This window comes from Protopterus annectens, chromosome 2.part2, assembly GCF_019279795.1.
Source record: "Protopterus annectens isolate FY-2018-M chromosome 2.part2, PAN1.0, whole genome shotgun sequence".
Taxonomy (NCBI): Eukaryota; Metazoa; Chordata; order Ceratodontiformes; family Protopteridae; genus Protopterus; species Protopterus annectens.
In genome coordinates, this window is record NC_056730.1 from 172,117,177 (window position 1) to 172,125,246 (window position 8,070).

The following is an 8,070-nucleotide window of genomic DNA, read 5'->3' on the forward strand; positions in this document are numbered from 1 at the left end:
ACTAGCACTAAATTCTAACAAGCATTAACTGAAAAAACAGAGCCACAACTTCCAGCTAGATAGTATTCAATGCAACACAAATAAATCAATTTAAATGCTGTATTATTTGAAAAAAGTGCAGATAAAGATTTACTTAAATTCACTTATATGTCCAGTTGATTGCAGGTAGGTCTTAGCTGGCCAAAGCTCAGAGTTTAAGCAGAAAATAATCCAAAATGTACCACTTATATAAGGCAGAAACCGAATATCAATGAAGTGAAACGTCCCCCACTTATCACTTTCTATGCAGGAATTCTAACAAGCACTAAATTCTAACAAGCATTAACTGAAAAAATGAGCCACAACTTCCAGCTAGATAGTATTCAATGCAACACAAATAAATCAATTTAAATGCTGTATTATTTGAAAAAAGTGCAGATAAAGATTTACTTAAATTCACTTATACATCCAGTTGATTGCAGGTAGGTCTTAGCCAGCCAAAGCTCAGAGTTTAAGCAGAAAATAATCCAAAATGTACCACTTATATAAGGCAGAAACCGAATATCAATGAAGTGAAACTTCCCCACTTATCACTGGCTATGCAGGAATTCTAACTAGCACTAAATTCTAACAAGCATTAACTGAAAAAACAGAGCCACAACTTCCAGCTAGATAGTATTCAATGCAACACAAATAAATCAATTTAAATGCTGTATTATTTGAAAAAGTGCAGATAAAGATTTACTTAAATTCACTAATACATCAAGTTGATTGCAGGTAGGTCTTAGCAGGCCAAAGCTCAGAGTTTAAGCAGAAAATAATCCAAAATGTACCACTTATATAAGGCAGAAACTGAATATCAATGAAGTGAAACTTCCCCCACTTATCACTGGCTATGCAGGAATTCTAACTAGCACTAAATTCTAACAAGCATTAACTGAAAAACAGAGCCACAACTTCCAGCTAGATAGTATTCAATGCAACACAAATAAATCAATTTAAATGCTGTATTATTTGAAAAAAGTGCAGATAAAGATTTACTTAAATTCACTTATATGTCCAGTTGATTGCAGGTAGGTCTTAGCTGGCCAAAGCTCAGAGTTTAAGCAGAAAATAATCCAAAATGTACCACTTATATAAGGCAGAAACCGAATATCAATGAAGTGAAACTTCCCCACTTATCACTGGCTATGCAGGAATTCTAACTAGCACTAAATTCTAACAAGCATTAACTGAAAAAACAGAGCCACAACTTCCAGCTAGATAGTATTCAATGCAACACAAATAAATCAATTTAAATGCTGTATTATTTGAAAAAGTGCAGATAAAGATTTACTTAAATTCACTTATACATCCAGTTGATTGCAGGTAGGTCTTAGCCAGCCAAAGCTCAGAGTTTAAGCAGAAAATAATCCAAAATGTACCACTTATATAAGGCAGAAACCGAATATCAATGAAGTGAAACTTCCCCCACTTATCACTGGCTATGCAGGAATTCTAACTAGCACTAAATTCTAACAAGCATTAACTGAAAAACAGAGCCACAACTTCCAGCTAGATAGTATTCAATGCAACACAAATAAATCAATTTAAATGCTGTATTATTTGAAAAAAGTGCAGATAAAGATTTACTTAAATTCACTTATACATCCAGTTGATTGCAGGTAGGTCTTAGCTGGCCAAAGCTCAGAGTTTAAGCAGAAAATAATCCAAAATGTACCACTTATATAAGGCAGAAACCGAATATCAATGAAGTGAAACTTCCCCACTTATCACTGGCTATGCAGGAATTCTAACTAGCACTAAATTCTAACAAGCATTAACTGAAAAAACAGAGCCACAACTTCCAGCTAGATAGTATTCAATGCAACACAAATAAATCAATTTAAATGCTGTATTATTTGAAAAAAGTGCAGATAAAGATTTACTTAAATTCACTTATACATCCAGTTGATTGCAGGTAGGTCTTAGCTGGCCAAAGCTCAGAGTTTAAGCAGAAAATAATCCAAAATGTACCACTTATATAAGGCAGAAACCGAATATCAATGAAGTGAAACTTCCCCAAAATTATCACAGGCTATGCAGGAATTCTAACTAGCACTAAATTCTAACAAGCATTAACTGAAAAACAGAGCCACAACTTCCAGCTAGATAGTATTCAATGCAACACAAATAAATCAATTTAAATGCTGTATTATTTGAAAAAAGTGCAGATAAAGATTTACTTAAATTCACTTATATGTCCAGTTGATTGCAGGTAGGTCTTAGCTGGCCAAAGCTCAGAGTTTAAGCAGAAAATAATCCAAAATGTACCACTTATATAAGGCAGAAACTGAATATCAATGAAGTGAAACTTCCCCACTTATCACTGGCTATGCAGGAATTCTAACTAGCACTAAATTCTAACAAGCATTAACTGAAAAACAGAGCCACAACTTCCAGCTAGATAGTATTCAATGCAACACAAATAAATCAATTTAAATGCTGTATTATTTGAAAAAAGTGCAGATAAAGATTTACTTAAATTCACTTATATGTCCAGTTGATTGCAGGTAGGTCTTAGCTGGCCAAAGCTCAGAGTTTAAGCAGTAAATAATCCAAAATGTACCACTTATATAACACAGAAACTGAATATCAATGAAGTGAAGTTTCCCCACTTATCACTGGCTATGCAGGAATTCTAACTAGCACTAAATTCTAACAAGCATTAACTGAAAAAACAGAGCCACAACTTCCAGCTAGATAGTATTCAATGCAACACAAATAAATCAATTTAAATGCTGTATTATTTGAAAAAAGTGCAGATAAAGATTTACTTAAATTCACTTATACATCCAGTTGATTGCAGGTAGGTCTTAGCCAGCCAAAGCTCAGAGTTTAAGCAGAAAATAATCCAAAATGTACCACTTATATAAGGCAGAAACCGAATATCAATGAAGTGAAACTTCCCCCACTTATCACTGGCTATGCAGGAATTCTAACTAGCACTAAATTCTAACAAGCATTAACTGAAAAACAGAGCCACAACTTCCAGCTAGATAGTATTCAATGCAACACAAATAAATCAATTTAAATGCTGTATTATTTGAAAAAAGTGCAGATAAAGATTTACTTAAATTCACTTATACATCCAGTTGATTGCAGGTAGGTCTTAGCCAGCCAAAGCTCAGAGTTTAAGCAGAAAATAATCCAAAATGTACCACTTATATAAGGCAGAAACCGAATATCAATGAATTGAAACTTCCCCACTTATCACTGGCTATGCAGGAATTCTAACTAGCACTAAATTCTAACAAGCATTAACTGAAAAAACAGAGCCACAACTTCCAGCTAGATAGTATTCAATGCAACACAAATAAATCAATTTAAATGCTGTATTATTTGAAAAAAGTGCAGATAAAGATTTACTTAAATTCACTTATACATCCAGTTGATTGCAGGTAGGTCTTAGCCAGCCAAAGCTCAGAGTTTAAGCAGAAAATAATCCAAAATGTACCACTTATATAAGGCAGAAACCGAATATCAATGAAATGAAACTTCCCCACTTATCACTGGCTATGCAGGAATTCTAACTAGCACTAAATTCTAACAAGCATTAACTGAAAAAACAGAGCCACAACTTCCAGCTAGATAGTATTCAATGCAACACAAATAAATCAATTTAAATGCTGTATTATTTGAAAAAGTGCAGATAAAGATTTACTTAAATTCACTTATATGTCCAGTTGATTGCAGGTAGGTCTTAGCTGGCCAAAGCTCAGAGTTTAAGCAGAAAATAATCCAAAATGTACCACTTATATAAGGCAGAAACTGAATATCAATGAAGTGAAACTTCCCCACTTATCACTGGCTATGCAGGAATTCTAACTAGCACTAAATTCTAACAAGCATTAACTGAAAAAGAGAGCCACAACTTCCAGCTAGATAGTATTCAATGCAACACAAATAAATCAATTTAAATGCTGTATTATTTGAAAAAAGTGCAGATAAAGATTTACTTAAATTCACTTATATGTCCAGTTGATTGCAGGTAGGTCTTAGCTGGCCAAAGCTCAGAGTTTAAGCAGAAAATAATCCAAAATGTACCACTTATATAAGGCAGAAACCGAATATCAATGAAGTGAAACTTCCCCACTTATCACTGGCTATGCAGGAATTCTAACTAGCACTAAATTCTAACAAGCATTAACTGAAAAAACAGAGCCACAAATTCCAGCTAGATAGTATTCAATGCAACACAAATAAATCAATTTAAATGCTGTTTTATTTAAAAAAAGTGCAGATAAAGATTTACTTAAATTCACTAATACATCAAGTTGATTGCAGGTAGGTCTTAGCAGGCCAAAGCTCAGAGTTTAAGCAGAAAATAATACAAAATGTACCACTTATATAAGGCAGAAACCGAATATAAATGAAGTGAAACTTCCCCCACTTATCACTGGCTATGCAGGAATTCTAACTAGCACTAAATTCTAACAAGCATTAACTGAAAAAACAGAGCCACAACTTCCAGCTAGATAGTATTCAATGCAACACAAATAAATCAATTTAAATGCTGTATTATTTGAAAAAAGTGCAGATAAAGATTTACTTAAATTCACTTATATGTCCAGTTGATTGCAGGTAGGTCTTAGCTGGCCAAAGCTCAGAGTTTAAGCAGAAAATAATCCAAAATGTACCACTTATATAAGGCAGAAACCGAATATCAATGAAGTGAAACTTCCCCCACTTATCACTGGCTATGCAGGAATTCTAACTAGCACTAAATTCTAACAAGCATTAACTGAAAAACAGAGCCACAACTTCCAGCTAGATAGTATTCAATGCAACACAAATAAATCAATTTAAATGCTGTATTATTTGAAAAAAGTGCAGATAAAGATTTACTTAAATTCACTTATACATCCAGTTGATTGCAGGTAGGTCTTAGCCGGCCAAAGCTCAGAGTTTAAGCAGAAAATAATCCAAAATGTACCACTTATATAAGGCAGAAACCGAATATCAATGAAGTGAAACTTCCCCACTTATCACTGGCTATGCAGGAATTCTAACTAGCACTAAATTCTAACAAGCATTAACTGAAAAAACAGAGCCACAACTTCCAGCTAGATAGTATTCAATGCAACACAAATAAATCAATTTAAATGCTGTATTATTTGAAAAAAGTGCAGATAAAGATTTACTTAAATTCACTTATACATCCAGTTGATTGCAGGTAGGTCTTAGCCGGCCAAAGCTCAGAGTTTAAGCAGAAAATAATCCAAAATGTACCACTTATATAAGGCAGAAACCGAATATCAATGAAGTGAAACTTCCCCACTTATCACTGGCTATGCAGGAATTCTAACTAGCACTAAATTCTAACAAGCATTAACTGAAAAAACAGAGCCACAACTTCCAGCTAGATAGTATTCAATGCAACACAAATAAATCAATTTAAATGCTGTATTATTTGAAAAAAGTGCAGATAAAGATTTACTTAAATTCACTTATATGTCCAGTTGATTGCAGGTAGGTCTTAGCTGGCCAAAGCTCAGAGTTTAAGCAGAAAATAATCCAAAATGTACCACTTATATAAGGCAGAAACCGAATATCAATGAAGTGAAACTTCCCCACTTATCACAGGCTATGCAGGAATTCTAACTAGCACTAAATTCTAACAAGCATTAACTGAAAAACAGAGCCACAACTTCCAGCTAGATAGTATTCAATGCAACACAAATAAATCAATTTAAATGCTGTATTATTTGAAAAAAGTGCAGATAAAGATTTACTTAAATTCACTTATATGTCCAGTTGATTGCAGGTAGGTCTTAGCTGGCCAAAGCTCAGAGTTTAAGCAGAAAATAATCCAAAATGTACCACTTATATAAGGCAGAAACCGAATATCAATGAAGTGAAACTTCCCCCACTTATCACTGGCTATGCAGGAATTCTAACTAGCACTAAATTCTAACAAGCATTAACTGAAAAAACAGAGCCACAACTTCCAGCTAGATAGTATTCAATGCAACACAAATAAATCAATTTAAATGCTGTATTATTTGAAAAAAGTGCAGATAAAGATTTACTTAAATTCACTAATACATCAAGTTGATTGCAGGTAGGTCTTAGCAGGCCAAAGCTCAGAGTTTAAGCAGAAAATAATACAAAATGTACCACTTATATAAGGCAGAAACCGAATATAAATGAAGTGAAACTTCCCCCACTTATCACTGGCTATGCAGGAATTCTAACTAGCACTAAATTCTAACAAGCATTAACTGAAAAACAGAGCCACAACTTCCAGCTAGATAGTATTCAATGCAACACAAATAAATCAATTTAAATGCTGTATTATTTGAAAAAAGTGCAGATAAAGATTTACTTAAATTCACTTATATGTCCAGTTGATTGCAGGTAGGTCTTAGCTGGCCAAAGCTCAGAGTTTAAGCAGAAAATAATCCAAAATGTACCACTTATATAAGGCAGAAACCGAATATCAATGAAGTGAAACTTCCCCCACTTATCACTGGCTATGCAGGAATTCTAACTAGCACTAAATTCTAACAAGCATTAACTGAAAAACAGAGCCACAACTTCCAGCTAGATAGTATTCAATGCAACACAAATAAATCAATTTAAATGCTGTATTATTTGAAAAAAGTGCAGATAAAGATTTACTTAAATTCACTTATACATCCAGTTGATTGCAGGTAGGTCTTAGCTGGCCAAAGCTCAGAGTTTAAGCAGAAAATAATCCAAAATGTACCACTTATATAAGGCAGAAACCGAATATCAATGAAGTGAAACTTCCCCCACTTATCACTGGCTATGCAGGAATTCTAACTAGCACTAAATTCTAACAAGCATTAACTGAAAAAACAGAGCCACAACTTCCAGCTAGATAGTATTCAATGCAACACAAATAAATCAATTTAAATGCTGTATTATTTGAAAAAGTGCAGATAAAGATTTACTTAAATTCACTTATACATCCAGTTGATTGCAGGTAGGTCTTAGCTGGCCAAAGCTCAGAGTTTAAGCAGAAAATAATCCAAAATGTACCACTTATATAAGGCAGAAACCGAATATCAATGAAGTGAAACTTCCCCACTTATCACTGGCTATGCAGGAATTCTAACTAGCACTAAATTCTAACAAGCATTAACTGAAAAAACAGAGCCACAACTTCCAGCTAGATAGTATTCAATGCAACACAAATAAATCAATTTAAATGCTGTATTATTTGAAAAAAGTGCAGATAAAGATTTACTTAAATTCACTTATACATCCAGTTGATTGCAGGTAGGTCTTAGCTGGCCAAAGCTCAGAGTTTAAGCAGAAAATAATCCAAAATGTACCACTTATATAAGGCAGAAACCGAATATCAATGAAGTGAAACTTTCCCCACTTATCACTGGCTATGCAGGAATTCTAACTAGCACTAAATTCTAACAAGCATTAACTGAAAAACAGAGCCACAACTTCCAGCTAGATAGTATTCAATGCAACACAAATAAATCAATTTAAATGCTGTATTATTTGAAAAAAGTGCAGATAAAGATTTACTTAAATTCACTTATATGTCCAGTTGATTGCAGGTAGGTCTTAGCCGGCCAAAGCTCAGAGTTTAAGCAGAAAATAATCCAAAATGTACCACTTATATAAGGCAGAAACCGAATATCAATGAAGTGAAACTTCCCCACTTATCACTGGCTATGCAGGAATTCTAACTAGCACTAAATTCTAACAAGCATTAACTGAAAAAACAGAGCCACAACTTCCAGCTAGATAGTATTCAATGCAACACAAATAAATCAATTTAAATGCTGTATTATTTGAAAAAAGTGCAGATAAAGATTTACTTAAATTCACTTATACATCCAGTTGATTGCAGGTAGGTCTTAGCCAGCCAAAGCTCAGAGTTTAAGCAGAAAATAATCCAAAATGTACCACTTATATAAGGCAGAAACTGAATATCAATGAAGTGAAACTTCCCCACTTATCACTGGCTATGCAGGAATTCTAACTAGCACTAAATTCTAACAAGCATTAATTGAAAAAAAAAGGACCACAACTTCAAGCTAGATAGTGTTCAATGCAACACAA